The sequence below is a fragment of the Schistocerca serialis genome, chromosome 7 (assembly GCF_023864345.2).
Source record: "Schistocerca serialis cubense isolate TAMUIC-IGC-003099 chromosome 7, iqSchSeri2.2, whole genome shotgun sequence".
NCBI classification, from domain to species: Eukaryota; Metazoa; Arthropoda; class Insecta; order Orthoptera; family Acrididae; genus Schistocerca; species Schistocerca serialis.
Genome location: NC_064644.1, coordinates 454,387,341 through 454,413,212, shown reverse-complemented (window position 1 = coordinate 454,413,212; position 25,872 = coordinate 454,387,341). Strand labels below are relative to the sequence as shown.

The 25,872-nt window shown below is 42.3% G+C and overlaps 1 protein-coding gene across 1 annotated transcript in view; it reads left to right on the top strand.

Moving 5' to 3' along the window:
• The window catches only part of LOC126412107 (bumetanide-sensitive sodium-(potassium)-chloride cotransporter), a 598,521-nt gene that overhangs the window by 73,164 nt on the left and 499,485 nt on the right, over positions 1-25,872 (top strand). The window lies entirely within an intron of this gene.

Below are 25,872 nucleotides of genomic sequence, written 5' to 3'. Positions count from 1 at the left end.
TGCATCCTAAGTACTTGAAACCGTCCACCTGTTCTAACTTTGTTCCTCCTATTTGGCACTCAATCCGTTTATATCTCTTTCCCACTGCCATTACTTTCGTTTTGGAGATGTTAATCTTCATACCATAGTCCTCACATTTCTGATCTAGCTCTGAAATATTACTTTGCAAACTTTCAATCGAATCTGCCATCACAACTAAGTCATCCGCATATGCGAAACTGCTTATTTTGTGTTCGCATATCTTAATCTCACCCAGCCAGTTTATTGTTTTCAACATATGATCCATAAATAATATGAACAACAGTGGAGACAGGTTGCAGCCTTGTCTTACCCCTGTAACCACTCTGAACCATGAACTCAATTTACCGTCAACTCTAACTGCTGCCTGACTATCTATGTAAAGACCTTTAATTGCTTGCAAAAGTTTGCCTCCTATTCCATAATCTCGTAGAACAGACAATAACTTCCTTCTAGGAACCCGGTCATATGTCTTTTCTAGATCTATAAAGCATAGATACAATTCCCTGTTCCACTCGTAACACTTCTCCATTATTTGCCGTAAGCTAAAGATCTGGTCCTGACAACCTCTAAGAGGCCTAAACCCACACTGATTTTCATCCAATTTGTCCTCAACTAATACTCGCACTTTCCTTTCAACAATACCTAAGAAGATTTTACCCACAACGCTGATTAAAGAGATACCTCTGTAGTTGTTACAATCTTTTATGTTTCCATGTTTAAAGTTTGGTGTGATTACTGCTTTCGTCCAGTCTGATGGAACCTGTTCCGACTCCCACGCCATTTCAATTATCCTGTGTAGCTATTTAAGACCTGACATTCCACTGTATTTGACTTAATTGAGTTCTGACTTAATTTCATCCACCCCAGCCGCTTTATTGCACTGCAATATATTGACCATTTTCTCCACTTCCTCAAATGTGATCCTATTTCCATCATCATTCCTATCCCATTGTACATCGAAATCTGAAACATTACTGATCGTATTTTTCACCTACATTGAGCAACTCTTCAAGATATTCGCTCCATCTGCCCAAGGCATCAACAGGATTCACCAGCAGTTTTCCTGACCTGTCCATAATACTCGTCATTTCCTTCTTACCTCCCTTTCGAAGCCTGCTAATAACACTCTAGAATGGTTTTCCAGCAGCTTGACCCAAAGTCTCCAACCTGTTTCCAAAGTCTTCCCAAGATTTCTTCTTGGATGCTGCAATTATCTGTTTGGCTTTGTTACTTTCTTCAACATAACTTTCTCTGTCTACCTGAGTTCTAGTATGTAGCCATTTTTGGTACGCCATCTTTTTCCTTTTACAGGCTGCCTTGACTGTGTCATTCCACCAAGCTGTTTGCTTCATCCTACCTTTACACACTACTGTTCTAAGACATTCTTTAGCCACTTCTAGTACTGTGTCCCTGTACCTTGTCCATTCTAATTCGACTACATTCCATTATCCTCGTTTTGCTTTTGTTGATGTTCATCTTATATCCTCCCTTAAGAACATGTCCATTCCGTTCAGCTGCTCTTCCAGGTCCTGTGCTGTCTCTGACAGAATTACAATGTCATCGGCGAACTTCAAAGTTTTTATTTCTTTTCCGCAGATTTTAATTCCTACTCCAAATTTTCCTTTTGTTTTTTTTACTGCTTGCTCAATATACGGATTGAATAACATCGGGGAGAGGCTACAACCCTGTCTCACTCCCTTCCCAATCACTGCTTCCCTTTCATGTCCCTCTGCTCTTATAACTGCCATCTGCTTTCTGCGTAACTTAATTCTTCCCCCCACCCCCTTCCCCCTCAAAACTTGTGTACTGCTCAGACGGGTTGCTGCTTGCGCTGTTCTGATGAACAGCTTAAGCCGGAAAGCTGGATCCCAGGGAAGCGGAAGTGCGCGTTGCTGGTCCTGTGGCCGCCGGAAGCGGGAGGTTAAGGAACCTAGCCGCAGCCTCTGTCCCGCACTGCACTCTTAATGACGGATCTGGCGTTCTCACCCCACGGCTCACATCTGAAGTCAGGTTATGGAATCTCCCACAGTGGTATACAGCTACCCAGTTGTAATTGTCGTTACTTCAACGTACGGGTGGTTAGCAGAATAATGAGAATCATCTCAAGTAACGTAATGAATATGATACAAGTATGATTTGTCGCGAAATCGATGAAGACAAATCGTAAATTACCTCCTGATTAAAATTTTGTGGATCATCGTGGAAAGAAAAAGGAACATTGTGCTCATTACAGGCAAAGCATTGGCCAGTGTGGAGCAGAATATGAGCTGCGGCCTTGTGGAAAGAACTGTCCCAGCATTCACCAGATGTAATTTAAGAAAATCACGAAAACCTCAATCAGGACGTCCCGATGGGGATTTGAACTCTTCTTCTTGAAAGTATGAGTCGATAGTTTCTACCACTGTGCCACGTGTGCTCCTTCATGTCGGACAAGGCTGCTCTCGTCGCAGCAGCACCAAAGGAGAGTACAGAGTCCTTAAATGAAACAACAAGTTTACTGTTACCAGTCACCGTTTTATTTATTTTCACGACGCGTTTCGAAGGTTTAAACCTCCATCATCGGGTGGATTTACATTAGTTAGTATTACAAAAAAATGGTTCAAATGGCTCTGAGCACTATGGGACTAAACATCTATGGTCATCAGTCCCCTAGAACTTAGAACTACTTAAACCTAACTAACCTAAGGATATCACACAACACCCAGCCATCACGAGGCAGAGAAAATCCCTGACCCCGCCGGGAATCGAACCCGAGAACCCGGGCGTGGGAAGCGAGAACGCCACTGCACGACCACGAGCTGCGGGCAGTATTACATTTGTGTGTGTGTTGTGTTACGATTTTTGGAGGAACTTGTGGCACTGCCTAGTGGAGAAACAAGACACTATTTCAGAATAAGTTTAGGATTACTTTTGACAAAAAATTAAACTGATATCTAATGGTGAACATTAAATAAGTAAACTAGAGTACCTCCAGTGGTCACAGGTTCCTTTTGCTGTCGTAACACATCACATGTATACTGCCACATTTGTCAACAAATATGGCGTCTGGAATCAGCTGGGTGCAAGGTTCGTATAGCAGAAGAGAAGACATAACCGCAAAGAATATACATCGTAACAACATTATTACAGAATAATTGTTTAAAGAATTTGGAGGTGTTTGTTTTGAGGTGTCGAATATATGTGTGTGTACTTCAGGTGGTATATAAATCCAATTCGACAAGTTAAAACAGCTAAACATTCGTACTCGTTTATACAATCAGGTGAAATGTTAAAATGGCTTAAATTTCATACTTGTTAATAACAATTAGGTGAAATGTTACAGACTTGATTTACAATGATCATATTGGCTCTCAGCAGTAAAATCATACATAGATGACACTCTTTGATTGGGATTAATAAACAGATGTGAGGGGCTGGAGGCAGAAGGAGAGGAAGAGAGAGAGAAAGTGTGTGTGTGTGTGTGTGTGTGTGTGTGTGTGTGTGTGTGTGAGAGAGAGAGAGAGAGAGAGAGAGAGAGAGAGATAGAGAGAGAGAGAGGAAAGAGTGATTATATGAGAGCAAACACTTACATGGCAAGGTGTCTTAAGATTACATGTTGCATATATTAGCTGCCTAAAGGTTGGGGTAATACATTGGTTAATGCTATAAAATATGCAGATGGATATACATTTGTGCCAGTAGTTGATGTACATACAGTTTTAAGCTGACAAGGGGTACAAGCTGTTGGTTTGATGAATTATCTGTGAATGAGGTCAATCTCTTGTACTCTTAGCGGCTGTCAATATTTATGGTAAATATTAGGATGTGTGCACATGTGTGTGTGTGTGTGTGTGTGTGTGTGTGCATTTTTAAGAAAATGTTCGCATTTAAAGCACAGGGTCCGTTTGTCAAATATTTGTACAAGCTTCCAACAGAAGCGACTTATTTCCATTTAACTGTGTGCTTAGTGTTTTAATTCTATATTTCTTACCTGTTTTTGTGTGGTTAGTAGACACAGTTTTGCCTTTTAATAAATGCCTAGTGTACCGCTCCGCCGTCTTTAATGCGAATAGGGTCTGTGGTGGCCGTGTTGGGACGCAGGCTGAGTTATGACCTTTCCCCCACGTCTCCAGGCGGTGCTGGCGTTGGTCAAGCAGCTTGGGGCTGTTACCACTGTGCGTGGGACGGGAACGGGGGGAAGGGGGGGGGCTGTTGGACGTGGGGGTCCAAGGAACGTCCGCCATTGTTGCTGGCCCTTCTACGACCCGCTATCACAATCTGTCCTCGGTCAAACTCAGGTACATCGCGCGGCTTGCCCATTCTACACACGAACAGCACGCTCGCCAGTGGCGGATACATATGGGGAGGCGCGCGCCACCTGTGTCTCCTGCCCCCTTGCGGGGCCGCCCACATTGCCATCCGCGCCGTCCCCGCCAGACAGCCGTTTCTTTCGTCAGTCGGCTCGACTGAATCGAGTTATCGAGTAGTAGTACTTTCCTATGTAGCACGTGCGTCCGCGTCATCGTATTTTCTGTCTGGCACATAGCTGGAGGTCGGCAATGAAGGAGGATCGACTTAATGGCTTAGCTCTCTTGAACACTCACCCTGACAGTGATTGTCCTATAGACGATGTAATTAACCAATTTGCCAGGAAGAATAGGTGAATAGAATTCACCACATTGTAACTTTTTTGGATCATAAGATGGCATTGTCTTGTATAATCAGTTTAAATAAACCTTTCTTAAGCTTTGCATGTGATTTGATTATATTTTATCACGGTAAAAGTAAAAGTACCTCAAGATATCTTCAGCGCCTCCTCCTTGAAGTCCTTTTGTATCCGCCACTGACGCTCACTGATACTAAATGCTCCGTGCGTACGTCTGATTAGCAATCATTCCTCGCCAGTCGCCGCTGTTATCGCTTGGACGGGTTTGGATCGATAGGAGGTTGATCATCAGAGTGTTCTGACAGATCAGTGTATAGAACCTGAACCAGATGCAACCGCTTGTCCTGTTTCAGAGCAACACTCTCAGCTTGCAAGATCCAGACAGTCACAGAGGGTGGGGTTATTGGTAGTTGGGGGCTCCAGTATTAGGCGCGAGATGAGGCTCCTTGGGGACATGGCTGGCGAGGAGGGGAAGACATCCAGTGTGCATTCTGCGTGTATACTGGGAAGAGACATCCCAGACATTGAGCGGGTCCTTTGGGACGCCTTGAAGAGCACAAGGTGCAGCCAGCTGCAGGCGGTGGCTCATGTCGGTACTAATGATGAGTGTCGATTTGGATCGGAAGAGATTCTCTCTGGTTTCGGGCGGCTATCTGAAGTCATTTGCTTGCAAGATGAAGGCAGACCTCAGCATCTGTAGCATCATCGACAGGACCGACCGTGGAACTTGGTACAGAGCCGTGATGAGGGTCCGAATCTGAGGCCCATACAGTTCTGCCACCGTGTAGTCTGCAGATTCCTCGACTTGTGCTATAAGACGGTGGGTATCAGGTGCCACTGCGCGGATAACGGCTGCTGTGTGGAGTGGAGTTCGCGGCTCTTGAGGTTGGAGGGCCTCGGGGAAGTACAAAGAGTCTCAAAGGAGCAGCTCAAATACAGGACCAGTGTAGACCGAGGAACCATAGATATTATAGTAGTAGATTATCGTTGCTGTATTGGAAAAGAACCAGAGATCCAAGCGCTAATAGAAAGCACTAAAGCTCAAATCGTTAAAGGCATAGAAAGCTGACTAAAGTCGGACAAAAGTTCAGCCGAAATTTTTGCAAATGATGTAACGGTCTTCAGAAAGGATAGATGACATAGAGTTGGCCGTACTTAGTCTTCCTTTTAGAAGTAGTGAAATTGAAGTAGATAGTATGGGTAGAGGCTATACTTGACAACCGGAATAAATTAATAAACGCTGCCTCTTTACGGACCTTCCTACTCAGGTGATACGGCTACTGAACAGTTCAAAGAAAACTTGAGTATCATCTCAAATAGGTACCCAACTCATACAGTTATAGTTGGTGCTGACTGCGATCTACCCTCGATAGGTTGACGAACTACACGTTCAAAGCCGGTGCTAGGTGAGGTGTAAAACACTGTCAGAATTCGTACTAAATTCTTTCTCCAAAAATTGTTTTGAGCTCTCCCGAATTGTAAGTAGTTGCAGAAACGTGCTTGACTTCTTAGTAACCACTATGCTAATAGGAACCGTCATGGCAGATGCAGGAATTGGTGATCACAAGGTCGTTGCAGCGAAATTGGATACCGTAACATCTAAACCCAAAAATAAACGCCAAATATATCTGTTTAAAAAAGCAGACAATAGTCCGTTTGACGCCTTCCTGAAAGGCAGTCTCCATTCGTTCCGAACTAACATTCGTTCCGAACTAACAATGTAAGCGTTGACCAGATGTGGCTTAAATTCACAAAAATAGTATCGACAGCGGTTGGGAAATTTATACCAAAAAAATAATAAGAGACGGAACTGACCCCTTTAACTAACCTCCTATGGTACACAAAACAGGTCAGAACACTGTTACAGAAGCAACGAATAAAGCATGCCAAATTTAAAAGAACGGAAAATCGCCAAGATTAGGTGAAGTTTTATTGAAGTTCGAAATTCAGCGTGAATTCAACGTGAGATACTCGTAACAGTTTCCGCAAATAAACTCTGTCTCGTAATCTGGCAGGAAATCAAAAAAGATTGCGGTCGTACGTAAAGTACAGCGGCGGCAAGACACAATCAGTACCTTCACTGCGCGATAGCGGTAGTGATGTCACCGATGACAATGCGCTAAAGCTGAGCTACAAAGCACGGTTTTTCGAAATTCCTTCACCAAAGAAGACGAAGAAATATTCCAGAATTCGTTTCAGTAACTGCTGCCAACATGAGTTAGAAATAGATAACTTCATTGTAGCAAAATAACTCAAGTCACTTAACAAAGGCAAGTCTTCCAGTCCAATTAGTACACCAGTTAGATGGCTTTTAGAGTATATTGATATAACAGTCCCATCCCTAGGAAAGGTATACAACCGTTCACACGACGAAAGATCCGTACGTAAAGACTGGAAAGTCGCACAGATCACTCCTATACTCAGGAAAGGAAATACGAGAATCTGCTGATTTAGAGACCGATATCACTGTCGTCCAGTCGCAGTAGGATTTTCGAACATATACTCTGTTCGAACATCATAAATTACCTCCAAGAAAGCTATCTATTGACACACGGTCAGCACGGATTCAGAAGATATCGTTCTTCTGCAACACAACTAGCTCTTTATTCTCATTAAGTAATGAGTACTATCGGCAGGGAATCTCAAATTGATTGTATATTCCTGGATACCCAGAAGGCTTTTGATACCGTTTCGCCGCGCGGTTAGAGGGACCATGTTATTGACTGCGTGGCCACTCGCGCCGGAGGTTCGAGTCCTCCCTCGGGCATGGGTGTGTGTGTTGTTCTTAGCATAAGTTAGTTTAAGTAGTGTGTAAGTTTAGGGACCGATGACCTCGGCAGTTTGGTCCCTTTGGAATTCACACACATTTGAACATTTCATTCCATTTCTCACAAGCAGCTTCTAATCAAACAGCGTGCCTGTGGAGTATCGTCTCAGTTGTGCGACAGGATTCGTGATATCCTGCCAGAAAGATCGCAGTCCATTAGTAACTGACGGAAAGTCGTCGAATAAAACGGAAGTGATATCTGGCATTCCCCAAGGAAGTGTTATAGGTCTTCATCCGTTCCTAATCTGTGTATATGAAAAAAATGTTCAAATGTGTGTGAAATCTTATGGGACTTAACTGCTAAGGTTAGCAGTCCCCAAGCTTACACACTACTTAACCTAAATTATCCTAAGGACAAACACACACACCCATGCCCGAGGGAGGACTTGGACCTCCGCCGGTATCAGCCGCACAGTCCATGACTGCAGCGCCTAAGACCGCTCGGCTAATCCCGCGCGGCTGTGTAAATGATTTAGGAGACAATGTGAGCAGCCCTCTTAGACTGTTTGCAGAAGATGCCGTCATTTATCGTCTTGTAAACTGATTAGAAGATCAAAACATGCTGCATAATGATTTAGACATGATATCTGTACGGTGCGAAAAGTGGCAATGAGGTCATCCATATGAGTTCTGTAACAATTAGGAACAATTTAAATTGGAACGATCACATAGATAATTTTGTGGGAAGGCAAACCAAAGACTGCATTTTATTAGCAGAGCACTTAGAAGATTTAACAAATCCACTAAAGAGACTGCCTGCACTTTGCTTGTCCGCCCCCTGAAAGAGTACTACTGTGCAGTATGGGATCCTTACCAGATAAGATTGACAGAGGACATCGAAAAAGTTTAAAGAAGGGTTGCTCGTTTTGTACTATTGCGAAATAGGGGAGAGTTATCGCGAAATAGGGAGAGAGTGTCACGGGTATGATACATGAGTTGGGATAGCAATCATTAAAACAAAGGCTTTTTTCGAATATGCGAGATCATATCCCGAAATTTCAGTCTCCATCTTTCTCCTCGGAAATGTTTTTTTAACGCTTACCTACGTAGGGAGAAATAAAATAAAAGACATTGCAGTTCGCCCGGAGAAATAATGAGCAAGTGGTTCGATGAACCCTCTGCCAGGCACAGCGTGAATTGAAGAGTTGTCATGTAGATGTAGAAGAGCGTAGCAGAGATGAAACAGAGGGTGTTCATTTAATTGTATGTCCTAAAAGTTATCACAAAAGATCCATAAACTTCAGCATGAGGAAATGAAGATGCCAGTGCAGGTATACAACTTCATCTTACGATTTGCTTTAGTATGCCTGAATAAAGCGGCTTCTTCATCTTACGAGCTGGCTTCCGCAGCTCCGGATGGAATTATCAACCTAGCGTATCGACCAGTCGTTCTGTCACCCTCCGCCATAACACATTATTTGGATGCAGTATGGAGGGCTGAGGGGTCAGCTTCCAAACTTTGGAGTGACTGCTTCTCACTCAAATGTTCCAATCTCAAATTAAAAACGATTCCTGGCAGTACTGGGAACTGAAGCCGGACCTTCTGCATAGCAGAAACGCTCACCACATACTTGTTAGTTATGAAGCGGATAGCTGCTGTAATTGGTAACCTCAGATATCGGCGTACTCAATTAGTATTCGACTTAACTGCAGTTTGTCTTAACCGGTTGGTTCCAGACTGATAGGTTGAACGACTACGCCAGATGATGTGAAACTACATTTTACTGCTGCCTGTGCTGAAATTTATCGTGACTGCCGGAACGTGTGTATCAGTCTTTACATGGCAGACTGGAAGATTGCATTCGAGCACAGGGTCGGTATTTTGAACACCACCCTTGAGGGCTAATTCTCTTCCTTCTTCCGAATGCAAAGCACTTGTTTATTCTCTTTCTTTCCTCAAGTTAGTGCTGACACGTGGAGCAGACAACTGCCTGGATTTACAGTTTTCAAACTGTGCTTGCTCTTGAACTAACACAAGTTTGTTTGCACTAGAATCACGAAGAGGAAAAAGACCACTGGCATACTCTAATTTTATTTTGGTAATATCGGTGGAATGGAAATGGAAGAGGATGTAGATGAAGATGAAATGGGAGATAAGATACTGCGTGAAGAGTTTGACAGAGCACTGAAAGACCTGAGTCGAAACAAGGCCCCGGGAGTAGACAACATTCCATTAGAACTACTGATGGCCTTGGGAGAGCCAGTCATGACAAAACTCTACCATCTGGTGAGCAAGATGTAGGAGACAGGCAAAATACCCTCAGACTTCAAGAAGAATATAATAATTCCAATCCCAAAGAAAGTAGGTGTTGACAGATGTGAAAATTACCGAACTATAAGTTTAATAAGTCACAGCTGCAAAATGCTAACGCGAATTCTTTACAGACGAATGGAAAAACTGGTAGAAGCGGACCTCGGGGAAGATCAGTTTTGATTCCGTAGAAATGTTGGAACACGTGAGGCAATACTAACCTTACGACTTATCTTAGAAGAAAGATTAAGAAAAGGCAAACCTACGTTTCTAGCATTCGTAGACTTAGAGAAAGCTTTTGACAACGTTAACTGGAATACTCTCTTTCAAATTCTGAAGGTGGCTGGGGTAAAATACAGGGAGCGAATGGCTATTTACAATTTGTACAGAAACCAGATGGCAGTTATAAGAGTCGAGGGGCATGAAAGGGAAGCAGTGATTGGGAAAGGAGTGAGACAGGGCTGTAGCCTCTCCCCGATGTTATTCAATCTGTATATTGAGCAAGCATTAAAGGAAACAAAAGAAAAATTCGGAGTAGGTATTAAAATTCATGGAGAAGAAGTAAAAACTTTGAGGTTCGCCGATGACATTGTAATTCTGTCAGAGACAGCAAAGCACTTGGAAGAGCAGTTGAACGGAATGGACAGTGTCTTGAAAGGAGGATATAAGATGAACATCAACAAAAGCAAAACGAGGATAATGGAATGTAGTCGGATTAAGTGGGGTGATGCTGAGGAAACTAGATTAGGAAATGAGACACTTAAAGTAGTAAAAGAGTTTTGCTATTTAGGGAGTAAAATAACTGATGATGGTCGAAGTAGAGAGGATATAAAATGTAGACTGGCAATGGCAAGGAAATCGTTTCTGAAGAAGAGAAATTTGTTAACATCGAGTATAGATTTAAGTGTCAGGAAGTCGTTTCTGAAAGTATTTGTATGGAGTGTAGCCATGTATGGAAGTGAAACATGGACGATAACCAGTTTGCACAAGAAGAGAATAGAAGCTTTCGAAATGTGGTGCTACAGAAGAATGCTGAAGATAAGGTGGGTAGATCACGTAACTAATGAAGAGGTATTGAATAGGATTGGGGAGAAGAGAAGTTTGTGGCACAACTTTACTAGAAGAAGGGATCGGATGGTAGGACATGTTTTGAGGCATCAAGGGATCACAAATTTAGCATTGGAGGGCAGCGTGGAGGGTAAAAATCGTAGAGGGAGACCAAGAGATGAATACACTAAGCAGATTCAGAAGGATGTAGGTTGCAGTAGGTACTGGGAGATGAAGAAGCTTGCACAGGATAGAGTAGCATGGAGAGCTGCATCAAACCAGTCTCAGGACTGAAGACCACAACAACAACAATATCGGTGGGTATTGTCCCACATTTTTAAAAAACTTTTTAAAATAAGTATACACTCTAACGGTTATTAAAATCTACGTATATGGGTGTCGCAACTGTGGGCCCTTATTTGTACATCATTTCTATGAGAACAGCATATCAGTAAAACCTCTTGAGCTCTTTTGGATAGACTCAGACCACAACACGGGAAGAGGGCCAATTCCCTATGCAACTGAGGAAATTTACCATCCCCTCAGCATCCATTCGCACAACTTTTTTGTCATTTGACCAGATCACATGACAAACACACACACACACACACACACACACACACACACACAACCAACAACCGCGGCGGTTGCCTGTGTACGACTCCTAAGCCTATATGCTGTGTATTGCAAGATTAGACGTTCGTGTGAAAGATTTTTTTTTAATTTTGTTGTGTATCATTGTATTATTTACGTTCCACTTGTATTAAGTTTTGTGTTAAATAAACAATATAATAAATAAATAAACGTAGAAGAAATCCTATTATTAATTATTTCATCATTTAAAGATTATATCGATGGATTAGTGGCAATATTAAAAGCATTCCTTTCTGTAGTATTGGAATCAATTGTTACTTCATACGTTTTTGTGCTAGTTTAGATAGGAGTCGAACAATTCTTTGTGCATTGATAAGACAGTTTACTCGTGCTCCGAGAGAATGTACTGAAAGCAATGAAAGTGTGGGTAATCCTGCTTGAGCTTTTGTTGGGACATGATGCTACAGTTGTGGATGTAGCATCGGAGAGATAATCTTACAGTTTTCTTTTTAACTATTATCTAATTTCATGCGTGGTTTCCAGTCTCTACCTGTAGTTTTCATTAGTACATGTCCCATAGATAAAATGGAGCTACTCGGCAGACAAGATGTGATTAAGCATTTTACCATCATACCTATTACGCCACGTTCCGGTGTGATCTAGTGCAAGCCAAGCCTCGGCATTGAGTAAGATGACAGATTAGAACCATAAATATGCTGCCGTGACGATGCTGTCCCAGTAAATATTTAAGCGAGGCACCACGAAGGCCTTGCGCCGGTTTCGAAACGAGAAGATGGCACATGGGCCACAGTCGTCAGAGACATCGCAAGGCGAAGGCACTAAATCTACAGGTTCATTACAGTTGCTTCACACACGACTTATATCAACATGCTGCTATTAGCATGCAGCGTTAATTACCAGTTTTGACACATGGCGTTGACATTTGAACTTTTAATGCGAAAATCATTCAGAAACTGAAGGTTGCTCAGCTGACAATGAAGACGTGCATTTTGGGACTTACTGAAAGAGAACAGTAAATAAAGATCAGAGAATGCAGTGGAGTGGATGACATATTTATGAATGTAACGAAAATTACGTGAAAGTGTTGGGTGGTACATACGGGTATGGCTGGACGAACTTGTGGCAGATTGGCCAGGATTGCGAAAGGTAACGAAATACCGAGACGAAGACCTAACGAAAGTTGGATAGATGACATTCGAAAACACGGAGAACAACACGAATGCTAAAGACCGTTAACCACGGAAAGGTCTAGATGAGGCAGTCGACCAGTGCATGTCAAATGGCTGCTGCTCATGATGATGCTGCTTTAGAAGTTTTCCGATTATCCTCGATAGCGATATCTCCGCCACTTGACAAAACCGGAAGAAGACATCATTTGCACTTTGCTGTACTACCACCCGGTAAAAAAAGTTAGTCACCCAGAAGGGGAGGAGGACACGAAATGAAACTTCATATGGTGTTATTTCAGAGGTTACAATATCGAGCCACAAGGATCTTGGCAGTATGAGCCCACGTATCACCATAACGTTGCACCCGCTCTGGCTTGGATGCATGCACTGATTTTCAGTTGGGAATGGTGTCACAAAGCCGTCGTGCCCTCCCCTGAGGCAACCTGGCCCACAACAGTTGTAGCTTGGTCCTGACATCGTGAATTGTACCACTGGGTGGCGGTTCAGATGGCTCTGAGCACTGTGGGACTTAACATCTGAGGTCATCAGTCCCCTAGAACTTAGAACTACTTAAACCTAACTAACCTAAGGACATCACACACATCCATGTCCGATGCAGGATTCGAACCTACGACCGTAGCAGCAGCGCGGTTTCCGACTGAAGCGCCGAGAACCGCTCGGTCACAGCGGCCGGCAAGTGGCTTCCGCGGGCTGCACTAACATGGGAGAGCTGCTTCAAACTAGTCTTCGGACAACAAGAATAACAGTTTAGACATACTTTCAGGAGGAAATAAGGAACGCCCGCGCATTAAATATTTTTACAACTTTCCACGTTTCAGAGTCATAAGGATCCATATAGCGACGAAAAAAAAAAAAGATAAAGAAATGGCAAAGTATGAGTAGGACTCGCACACTGAATGTTCCGTATACACTTGATTATGCATAAATATAGTTCATTTATCCCAGGAATCGAGAACCTCAACGATTTTTGCGTGTTTTCGATATCAATACTGACAAGATATTGGTCCCAGGAATTCCAAGACCGTATCAGATATCGACACTGGCAATTCCAAGACCGTATCAAAATCTCTACACTATCGTAGTTCCTCAGACTAGCCTGGACCTATAAAAAGAAGGGAGCAGGGGACTTCAATTTATATAAGTACAGAGAGCGAAGGTTTAATAAAACATTTTTATTTACTGACCAAAACACGACTAAAACTTTTTATGTTTGTATGCAGTAATGTTCACCTTTTATGCTTCTGACGGGTGATGAATGCAATGTATGTTCATATGGCAAAAGATATTCTTTATTTGATATAATTACAATTTAACAAGTTCTTGATTCTTTACTTTAATTCTACTGTGACACCTTGCTTCTTCCTGTATTTCATGGTTGTAAATCAACGGGAAGTACCCTATACGTTTTCATGAATGAATTTGCGAGCATCAAAATATGTAACATAAATGACGGAATGTGCTGATTGCATTGACTTAGGAGCTTAAATCTGTTACACCGCCAAGGGACCATAGACTTATTCAATTTGAAAACCAAGAATATCAGAAATTGAGTCCGCCTTGATGCAAAACATCTTGTTATTCGTTTAGTTCTTTGTTTTCCCAACCTATATTCTACGCAAACACGGAAAAAGTGGAAGAGCTCCAAGATAAAATTATTACTAATCAATTTGAACTTAATACGGCAACCTGTTGCAGAGAGACAGTCGTCTTAAAAGACGGACAGACGGGTAAAAAAGACAAAAAATATTTTTTTCGTGTTATATAATTAAAAATTAACAATTTTTGGATTTTTTTCTTTTACTTGCTCTGTGAAACCCTGCTTCTGGCCAAGATTCAAGATCAACGGGAAGTACCATAAGATTTTGATGAGTGTGTTTTCCAGTATCAAAATGTGACATAAATGGCTGTATCTTTTGATTGAAGTGACTTAGAAGCAGAAATTTTTTGCAGCTCAAAGGGTCCATAGAACTCAACGTGTGACAGAAATTTGAACTTGATACGTCTATCCGTTCCTGAGAAAATGGGTACTTGACAGTCGGACAGATAGACAGACGGACAACAAAGTGATGCTAGAAGGGTTCTGTTTTTATAAATTGAGGTAAGGAACCTTAAAAACGAGTACTATATGAAATAGAGAAAAGTTGGTATTCGTGTTAAATGTTTCGGTATTAATGTTCTTCTTTCCAAGGTTTGTGGTAGATCTTTTTGTGCACTTATTACCCCATTCAGTTTTCGCACCCTTACTCCATATCCTTCTGTAAACATCACTTACATCAACACTAAAGTTTCTTTCCTCCCTCCCTCTGATTTTTCAGTGTATTCTGTGATGCTACAAAATGTTTGTTTCTCTCTTTTTTTTCGCCCTCTGCATTGTCGAACAGTTATGAGTGCAATGGTCTACGCTTAGATTCCGTATTTACAATACTTATTCGATTTTCAGTCGCAATCGTAAACAATTTTTTTCTCAAATGACTAGCGTTGGCGTTTGTCATTTTCATATAGCCAACCATACCGTGCTCTTAATCCATGTGGGGTCGCAGTCTTCTCTGGTCTTCCGAACTTAAAAATGGAGCTACTAGTCACCATCATATGGTCAATATGTTAACGCAGCTTCTTTCACCCTCACTTTTCAGAATGAGACTGTTCATTCGAAAGCGGCAGATGGCGACAGAGACCTTTTTACGTAAAGGTACTAGCTCGTGATAGCGGCTTTTGTAAGCACCTTACGTTCAAAAAAGTGAAAATGAACCAATGGGTAACGCGGCACACTTATTTTATTCGCTGCAATAAACGAGGTATGTTCAAAAAATTCCGAAACTTTGACCTCAAAATTTTTCTACGCTTAACAGTTCGTGGTCTTGCGGTAGCGACCTCGCTTCCTGCGCACGGGGTCCCAGGTTCGATTCCCGACGAGGTCAGGGACTTTCCCTGCCTCGAGATGACTGGGTGTTGTTGTGTTGTCTTCATCATCATCATTCATTCCCATTACGGTCGGAGGAAGGCAATGGCAAACCACCTCCGCTACGACCTTGCCTAGTCGACGGTGCGGGTCTCCCGCATCGTTCCCTACGCTCCTCGGAGTATGGGACCTCATTTTTTTTAATTATCTTTTACTTATTGTGCACAGTCTCCTTCGAAATACTCTCATCCACAATTGATACAACACTCCCAACGCCGTTTCCACTTCTGGAAGCAGTTTTGGTACGCCTGTTGCTGGATCGCGCAAAGTGCCGTCTACGAATTTTATCTCGTCTATCGTTGCAAATCTTCTTCCTTTTAACGGTGTTTTCAACTTTGGAAATAAAAACGTCCGCGGAAACCAGGTCTGGAGAGTACGGAGGATCAGGCAGCACTGTGATTTGGCTTTTGTGTGCAGTAGTCACCCAGCAACAGGGACGAATGTGCGGGTACGTTATCGTAATGCAAGAACCATGAATTGTCTCACCACATTTCGGGCCGTTTCCTTCTCACATTTTCTCGAAACACGTCCCGATAGTACCATCGACTAACAGTTTGTCCCTGTGGCACGAATTCATGATGAACTAATCCTTCAAAGTAAAAGAAAACTCTCAGCATGGCTTTGGCATTTGACCTGATCTGACTAGCTTTTTTTGGTCTTGGAGAACCTTTCTCGACCCGTTGTGACGATTGAGACTTGGTCTCAACATCATAACCGTAGACCCACATCTCATCATCAGTTACGATTTTTTAAAGGAACATCTCTTTCTCATTTGCGCAATCGGAAACCTCTCCACAAATTGCGCACACGTTGCAAGGGGAAGGTCTTTCTGATGTTGATTCATGAACCGTGGGACGTACTTGGCGGCAGCACGATGCTTTCCAAGATGCTGTGTCAGGATTTCATGACATGAGACAACTGAAATGTTACATTCTTCTGCAATCTCTCGAACAATCAGTCTTCGATTGGCACGCATGATTTCGTTGACGTTTCTGATACGATTGCCGTCGGTAGACATCGAAGGGCGCCCCGAACGAGGATCATCTTCAACTTCCGTCCGGCCATTTTTAAACCGTGTGAGTCGTTCGTAACACCGAGCACGGCTTAAGCACTCATCACCGTAGGCTTCCTGCATCATTTGGTGTGTCTCTGTAAAGGTTTTCCTGAGTTTCACGTAAAATTTAAGGCAGACGCGTTGCTACTCTAACTCTGTCATCTCGATATTGCCCGCCCCGATAGCTGAGTGGACAGCGTGACGGATTGCCAACCTACAGGCCCGGGTTCGATTCCCGGCTGCGCCGGGGATTTTCTCCGCTCGGGGACTGGGTGTTGTGTTGTCTTCATCATCATTTCATCCCCATCCGGCGCGCAGGTCGCCCAATGTGGCGGTCGAATGTAGTAAGACGTGCACCAAGGCGGCCGGACCTGCCCGTTAAGGGGCCTCCCGGCCAATGACGCCAAACGCTCATTTCCATTTCCATCGCGAAATTCAAAAACTGTACGACACAACGCTCTACTCAATACAGCACTGAACAATAACTAACAGGCATATAACAGTGAAACTTCCGGCAGTTACACATTAAACACAGGCGTGTGCAGGGATGCCAACAGCATTTCGCTCCAACATACCATTGACGCGAAATTACAAATGTTTCAGAATTTTTTGAACAGATGTCGTACAGCATAGACCTGGCATTCTTCATACATGCTGTGGTGAAGATCAAGAAGTATAGCCAATTATTTTGCTGTATCGATGCACAGCACATATGTTCAAGGCGTTTCTCATGTTATACTGACACAAGAGGCAACTGATTCCGTTAGATGCTCCTAACATTTCTGTTCCTTAGTTTCATTGCGCTGTATATTACCGCCGCATTCGGTGAACTTCCCAAGGGAAGTCCTGTGTTGTTCTCTGTAGTATATAAGCCAATCGACTACTTTTTGAAGTCTTTGATGTAATGGAACTAGCAGTGGTTACAGCCAAATAATTTGCTTATGACCAAATTATCACGTTGTTCCAGTAAGTAATTACTTGACTGCCTCGCTCCAGTAGATTTAACAGCAGAGGGCAAAAGAGAACATGTCGCAACAGCTAATTGCACTCGTTCAGTCGCTGTCCATTGCTCTCATTTTGCACAGCATCAGACTGCTGGAGCCATTTCACGTTATTACTGCAGGACAGCCTGCTTCTGGGTCAATTTTTATTACGCGTTGCCTTTTACTTTCATTTTCTTCGTCCTTCGTACTGAACTTTGGGTTGTTTTCGTTGTCGCTTCTCATGGTGGATTTAGCATCACGCAGTACTCCTTGAAATGACGCTTTCTTTCACTCTCCCGGAATTGATGGAAATTTAAGGAACAAGGGTAGGGCGAATAAATTGCAACAATTCGTGCGTTGCCAAAGCACCTTCCTGCGCAGGTGCGTTATTCTGATTGAAAAACGATTTTTTTTCTTTTTTTACTGAGCAATTCAGGCCTTTTTGCGGATGCATTTTTACCCAGTTGATCAAAAAGCCCTGTAGTAGTGGAAACCAGTTAGTGTTTCACACTTTCGAGATAGTAATGGCCGCGCGGGATTAGCCGAGCAGTCTAGGGCGCTGCAGTCATGGCCTATGCGGCTGGTCCTGGCGGAGGTTCGAGTCCTCCCTCGGGCGTGGGTGTGTGTGTTTGTCCTTAGGATAATTTAGGTTAAGTAGTGTGTAAGCTTAGGGACTGATGACCTTAGCAGTTAAGTCCCATTTGATAATAACGAACGGGAAAAAATTCCTTTTGTCACGGAGGAAACATATTTCCGGCAAGCGAAATAGACGTCTCCTGCCCATTTCTGGCTTGCTGTACTGGACGCAAATGTCATACCCTTTCAGCGGAAATGCCTATGATGTCAACTATTCCATCTCATTAATCCCCTATCTACTGAAACCAGATTTAACAATTAATTGGTGTCTTCTTCTATGGCTGCGATTTTGAGACGCTTTACACGTCGCTCATCTTCAAGAACAATACGGCCGCGTTTTAATTCATACGCTCATTTCTTAACAGTTGAGAATTAAGGATCATACTCCCTAGAGACGTTCACCAACTTCAAATGAATTACTCGCTCTCTGAGGGTTCCGTACAATATGTTTGTAGAGATTCATCCGTCCCGGTAATCGAGAAGTTCGACTATTTTTGCCTGTTATCGATATTGATATTGTCGAGATATTGGTCCTGGGAATTCTAGGACTTTTGAGAATGTTCTAATTTTAAGTTCAAACTTTTTGTATATTTACGCACTCGATACTGTAATTTTTCATGTATTCTATTAATTTAGCATGCTATGCTAATTGACAGTTGCAGATGCATTGACTTCATCTGCTGTCGTCCCTGTTGCGATTTCTGGTGAGATTCGATGCATGTCTCCAGAGAACAATACGGTATAGCGGTTATAGGGCCATTTTAGTTACTCAAATGTCGAATTGTTCTGTAGAATGCTGCAACGGATGTTTTATGGGATATCGGAAGCTCATCCCAAACAACGGGAGTGCAATCCTGCATCAGTTACCAGTATTACTTTGCTTTGAAACACTACGAATGTTGTATGTGTCGTTGGCATAGACTGTCGTGGTAAGTTTGTATGTAGAATGAACAGTTTGTAAAAGACTTGCCGGCATGGCGCAGTAGTCGGACAACCTTACACCTATCACCGCTAGGTGGCAAAGGCATCGTTTTCGTAGCAGCGGGGTACTTCTCACCTCAGCCAATTAGCATAAAATATTTGTAAATTATATACACAGGTCTTCTTCGCACATCATTCTACCTATTCCGATCGAAATCCGTGCTGTCGTTCCTGAGATTTTTGACAGATTGCGAATGCAGTGAATGTTTGTAGTGGCACAAAAATATTTTTTATGTGATGCAATTGCTAATTAACCATTTTCATATTTTTCCCTATATACGTGTTCTGGGAAAGCCTGATTGTTGCCAAATTTTATGGTTCTAGGTCAGTAAGAAGGATCAGGTTTTTGATGAATGAGTTTGTGAATATCAAAAAATGGCCATATCTTTAGCGTAGAAACTAAAATTTTTTACACCACCAAGGGAACGTAGACCTTAGTATATGACATAAATTTCAACTTGATACGTCTGCCCTTTCCTGAAAAGAGGGGTCTTAAGAGTCGGACAGCTAAACAGACAGACTAAATGTGATCATCTAGTTCAGTGGTAGTCAACCTGGTCCCTACCGCCCACTAGAGGGCGTTCCAACTTTAATGGTGGGGGTTTTACAAAAATTTTCCTTAGGTTTTCGTAAAATTTTGACATAACGTATTTGTCAAGTAATTATTATTATATGCTTTAACTTGCTGTAGCTCTGCTTTATAAATTTTTAAAATGAAACCATTCTACGTCTACACATGCACTCTGTAAGCAACTGTGAAGTGCACGGATAGGGTACTTAGGGAACCACATAGAATTTCTTTCCGCTCCAATCGCGCGTTGTAAGTAGTGTAATCTTGTCGTCGCAGACTCTGCGGGCAAAGCATATGTCAAGATTCTGCACTCAATACCGCTTCCTGAAACTTAGAGTAAGTAGGCTTTTAAGACATAACTGACGTCCATCTTGAAGCGTTTGCCGATTCAGGCTTTTCACTAATCCCATAAGATTTTCCCACGAGCCAAACAAACCTGTGACAGCTCGTGCTGCCCTTCTTTGAATACGGTCAATATCTCCTATTACCCTGGTTGAGTAGGATGCCACATACTTGTGTGATATTCTAAGGTGGGACGCGTAAGTCTTTTGTGGGCAGTCTCACTTGTATAGTATCCGCAGATTTATTAGTCACGGGACAACCGATTAGTTTTAGCATCCGTTTGGGAAATCGGTTGTTTTTTCGTTCAGCAGCTTTCAGTGGAAAGAAACAACGAAATGAAACTGATCAATGCGGCCGCATCAACTATACGAAAGTTTATCACTTACTCTCCGTGTTTAATGAGTTGTCTGACTGGATTCGTGATTTCCTCTCAGGGAGGTCACAGTCCGTAGTGATAGACGGTAGATCATCGAGTAGAACAGAAGTGATATCTGGCGTTCCGCAAGGTAGTGTCATAGGCCCTCTGTTGTTCCTGATTTACATAAATGATCTAGATGATAATCCGAGCAGCCCCCTTAGATTGTTTGCAGATGACACTGTAATTTACCGTCTAGTAAAATCATCAGACGATCAGTTCCAATTACAAAATGATCTAGGAGAATTTCTGTACGGTGCGAAAAATGGCAATTGTAATTAAACAAAGAAAAGTGCGAGGTCATCCACATGAGTACTAAAAGAAATCCGATGAATTTTGGGTATACTATAAATTACACAAGTCTAAAGGCTATCAATTCGACTAAATACCTAGGAATTACAAATACGAGCAACTTAAATTGGAAAGACCACATAGATAATATTGTGGGGAAGGCGGAACAAGGACTGCGCTTTGTTGGCAGAACACTTAGAAGATGCGCCAAACCCACAAAAGAGACAGCCTACATTACACTTGTCCGTCCTCTGCTGTAATATTGCTGCGCGGTGTGGGATCCGTACCAGGTAGGATTGAAGGTGGAGATCGAAAAAGTGCAAAGAAGGGCAGCTCTTTTCGTGTTATCGAGCAATAGGTGTCAGAGTGTCACTGATATGATACGCGAGTTGTGGTGGCAGTCACTGAAACAAAGGCGGTTTTCTTTGCGGCGAGATCTATTTACGAAATTTCCATCACCAACTTTCTCTTCCGAATGCGTAAATATTTTGTTGACACCCGCCTACGTAGGGAGAAATGATCATTATAATAAAATAAGAGAAATCAGAGCTCGAACGGAAAGATTTAGGTGTTCCTTTTTCCCACGAGCCATTCTAGAGTGGAGTGGTAGAGAAGTAGTACGAAAATGGTTCGATGAACCTCTGCCAGGCACTTAAGTGTGAATTGCAGAGTAACCATGTAGATATAGATGAGTGATTTTAGTTACTTTTTCAGCCTTTTCGGTTACACATGAACCATAACCAGGTTTGCCAACTTTTTTAGAGGCAAGTAAAGTATCTTATTTCAAGAAGAGATGAAAGAAAATATATATCAGAAATGAAATATTTCGATGATTTATGCATTTATTGACATAAATAATTTTTCGTACATCTGGCATTAAATTTGCATATTTGGCTGATTTTAAAAGGTCTGCTACATTTTAAATGTATGTTGAAATAAATGATCAGTTACTTTTTCTTTGAAGTTATTGGTGCCATCTCTTTCTCTTCGCGTTGGCTTACACCCATCACCGATAAATCTCCACCGGTAAATGAGGAGATGACGTGAACAGAAAACTTATAACAAACATTTTTTGAAAAATCGTTCGGTGACCCTATGACTTGTTCTTTTAGGCAAAATATGTGAACACATTCGTTAATTTTCTTTGAATTCTGTAATTAATGTAGTTTCAGAATATGAATCATCTTTGCAGATTCTGTATATCGCACGGAATTTAGCCTGAGAATCACTTTTTATCCAATCATACGATTTCTTCTTTTCCTACGTTTCGGCATTTTTCCAGACGTTAAAGTTCACTATTAAGAAAACGCCTATTGATAAACATGGACGAAAAATTGCACTAGAAACAACTTATTGGCACTCATTAAAAAGCAGATATCGTAACGACAGTGAAAGGACGACAGGCGATGACGTAGTGCAGTCAGCAATAGTGAGTCAACAATGACAAGACGATCAGATATTAAATGTGCCAGGGAACAGACGACGGGAAATTCTAGCTCGCAGCGGTCCGGATTGGTGAGAACGTGATTATAGACTGTTCGCAGTTACGGCCAGAGATAGGGTAAAAATGGTTCAAATGGCTCTGAGCACTATGGGACTTAACATCTATGGTCATCAGTCCCCTAGAACTTAGAACTACTTAAACCTAACTAACCTAAGGACAGCACACAACACCCAGCCATCACGAGGCAGAGAAAATCCCTGACCCCGCCGGGAATCGAACCCGGGAACCCGGGCGTGGGAAGCGAGAACGCTACCGCACGACCACGAGATGCGGGCAGAGATAGGGTAAACTGAAGTACCAATGTGTGAATGTGAATAGTAATTATTCATAGCGGTGAAATACTATAACTGATACTTTTTACAGGCTGTGAAATGTCGTAAGCTTTGTGTGCATGGGTATGATTGGTAGGTGCGTAGCTCGTAACGTAATTTTCTACACAGTTTATTTACCTTCCGCACAAATAAATCGCTTAATAAGTGTTCAAGGATTGGATTCAAACGATATTTTATTAATGGACATCGTTACGTTACTTCAGTAGAACGGAATACGGACAGTCGCTAAAATTTGGCACGTTCCTTTCCTCTTCAATTCCCTTTAAGCGAACTTTTATGCTAAATTTTGTACCGCCAGCGATAAATCAGTTGCATTAGATGAGTGTTAATTGCACCTGGAACAACTTAATCCACAACAATACATTAAATAGTTTTCATAATAAGAAGGTAAATTAGTCTATTCACTATATAATTAAATGAATACGTATGATGTTTATTTTAACTTGGGCGTATCTCCTGAGATGTCTTCCCGCATCGACGGCGATAGGGCTTCCCTCTGGGGGTAAGCATATGCCAAGTTGCATACCTTTGTGTTAGTTCAAGTAATTAAACTACTACACACTGGTTTCACCTGAAAGGAAAGAATTAATTCGGTACTGAGAAACTCCAACGGACTGTGTCGACGGGTTTCATTTGGTTAGTCCCACAGGCTGGGTTAATGTAAAAGAATTAATGCGTAGTCCAACCGATACATAAACTACAATCGACTGAACCTATTGTTTTCCAACAACTGACAGAATAGATCATTTTCATTCGGTTGTTTCCATCACAAATTTTTTCGGTATCCTTCTAATGAACCAAACTCAGCCACCTGTCTTATCTACGGTTGAGCCCGTGTGATCTTTCCATTTTATATCCATTAAAACTATTAGACCCTGGTATTTGAACGAGTTGTCTGATTCCACTTGTGACGCTTTGATGTTGTAGTCATAGGTTACTACTTTCCCGCATTTGCACGTACACAGTTCTATGTTTCTGTACATCCAAAGCAAGTTACCAAATTGAAATCTTATCAAGATCCGACTGAATATTTATGCTACCTTTTTCAGATAGTACTTCGTTAGGCTTACAGATAGCCGCATCATCTGAAAAATGTCTGAGGTGATTGATAACACGGTCTGCCAACTCAATAATTTATGAAATGAACAGAAAGAGACATAATAAATTATCCTGGGGCACGCCTGAAGTTAGGCTACATATACAGTTGTGGATGACTCTGCGTCCACGACATCATGCTGCATCCTCAGTACCATGATATCCTCAGTCGATTCAAAAAATTGATGTCAGATGATCGTATTGCCGTTAGCAAACATTGGTGTGGTACGGAGTCAAATGCTTTTCGGAAACCAGAACACACAGTATGCACCTGATTACCGTGAACCATGGACTTCAGAATGTCGTGTGTGGAAAGTGCGAGTGGGTTTCGCATGATAGATGTTTTCAGAATCCATGCTTGTTGGCATGGACGAGGTCATTCTGTACAGGATGCCACGTTATGTTTGAGTTCAAAATATCTTCTATAATTCTACAACAGTCGATGAGATAGGACGGTAGTTCTGTGGACCACTTCTGCTACCCCTTTTGTACACGGCTGTGACCTGTGTTTTTCTCCGAACACGGGCACACTATTGCGCACATCAAATGAGCACTTGACTTGAATTATTGTTGAACGAGTAGCAACATAGTATGTTTCTTTCCTTTATTGTTGATTTCATCCCCGTCGGCGCACATGGGGTGCCTGCGATTATAGTTCGCCGCTCTTCAGCCAAACGATTTTAAAAATTTAGAACATATTAAAAATTTTAAATGGTGTGAAAAAATGAATGTGTTCACAAAATAAAACTCAGATAATAAAATTCGATGATTAAAAGATGAAAATATATTAGACTGATTTGTTGACTGTATACCGAAGGTCTCTGGAGGAGCAAAGCTTTCCTAATGAATGGCAAAAAGCTCAGTTCATTAACGTTGTTAAGAAGGCTCACGAACAAACGCGCGGAACCGTAGGTCTGTATTCTGACGTCCGTCTGTCGTATAATTTTGGAACATGTTTTATGCTCGCGTACTATGATATTTCTGGAAACCGAAAATTCCCTGTGTATGAATCAACATGAGTTTCGAAAACAACGATCGTGTGAAAATGCAGCTCGCTCTGTTCGTCCAAGAGACCCAGAAAGTTGTAGGTACAGGCGCACAGGTAGATGTCGCGTTGCTTGGCTTTTGGAAGGCATTCGATACAGTTCCTCACTGGCACTTAATGAACAAAATACAAGCGTACGGAAAATCAGACCAACTGTGGGACTGGACTGAAGAGTTTCTAGCAAACAGAACATAGACGGAGAGAAGTCATTAGTCGTAAAAGTAACTGCGCGCGTATCCCCAGGGAGTGTTATAGGGCCATTACTTTTCACAATGTATATAAATAACCTAGTACAGTGGTTTTCAACCTTTCTTACACAATTACCTTGAGTGCAGTCAGACATTAGCTCGTACCCCTCCTCCATCTGTTGCCCCCCTACGCCGGCCAGAGTGGCCGAGCGGTTCTAGGCGCTACAGCCTGGAACCGCGCGACCGGTAAGGTCGCAGGCTCGAATCCTGCCTCGGGCATGGATATGTGTGATGTCCTTAGGTTAGTTAGGTTTAAGTAGTTCTGAGTTCTAGGGGACTGATGACCTCAGCAGTTAAGTCCCATAGTGCTCAGAGCCATTTGAACCATTTGCCCCCCTACCTCCCCCACGTTATCCTCAACTTTAGTACATAGCTAAACTGTAGAAAGAAAGACTTTTCTTCGAACAATTTAATTTTTGAAATGATGAAAGATGAATGACATTTAGTTTGCGTGTGCGTGGGGGGAGGGGGGGTGTTAGAATAAATGACGAAGGAATTCGTGGTGCATCGCAGGTACTACCCACAACTTCTTCTCTGATAAGAAACCCAACTATCCACAGTGAGGGCAGACATTTGCTACAAAACCTACTTCCATAGCTTCCCCTGCACTACTCCTCTCCAATGCAGCACTTGCTTGACCTGCATACTGCAACCCCATTTAAAATCAAACAAGTTCAGATGGGTGCACTAAACCTACTGTTTGTGAATCACTTGATAGGGGGACTCCTTGCTTCTGAACTGGCACAAATTGGACGACTTAAAGGTGTAATTCTTTGTGTCTAAGCAGTCTAATAATGATAATAATGTGTACAACCTTATT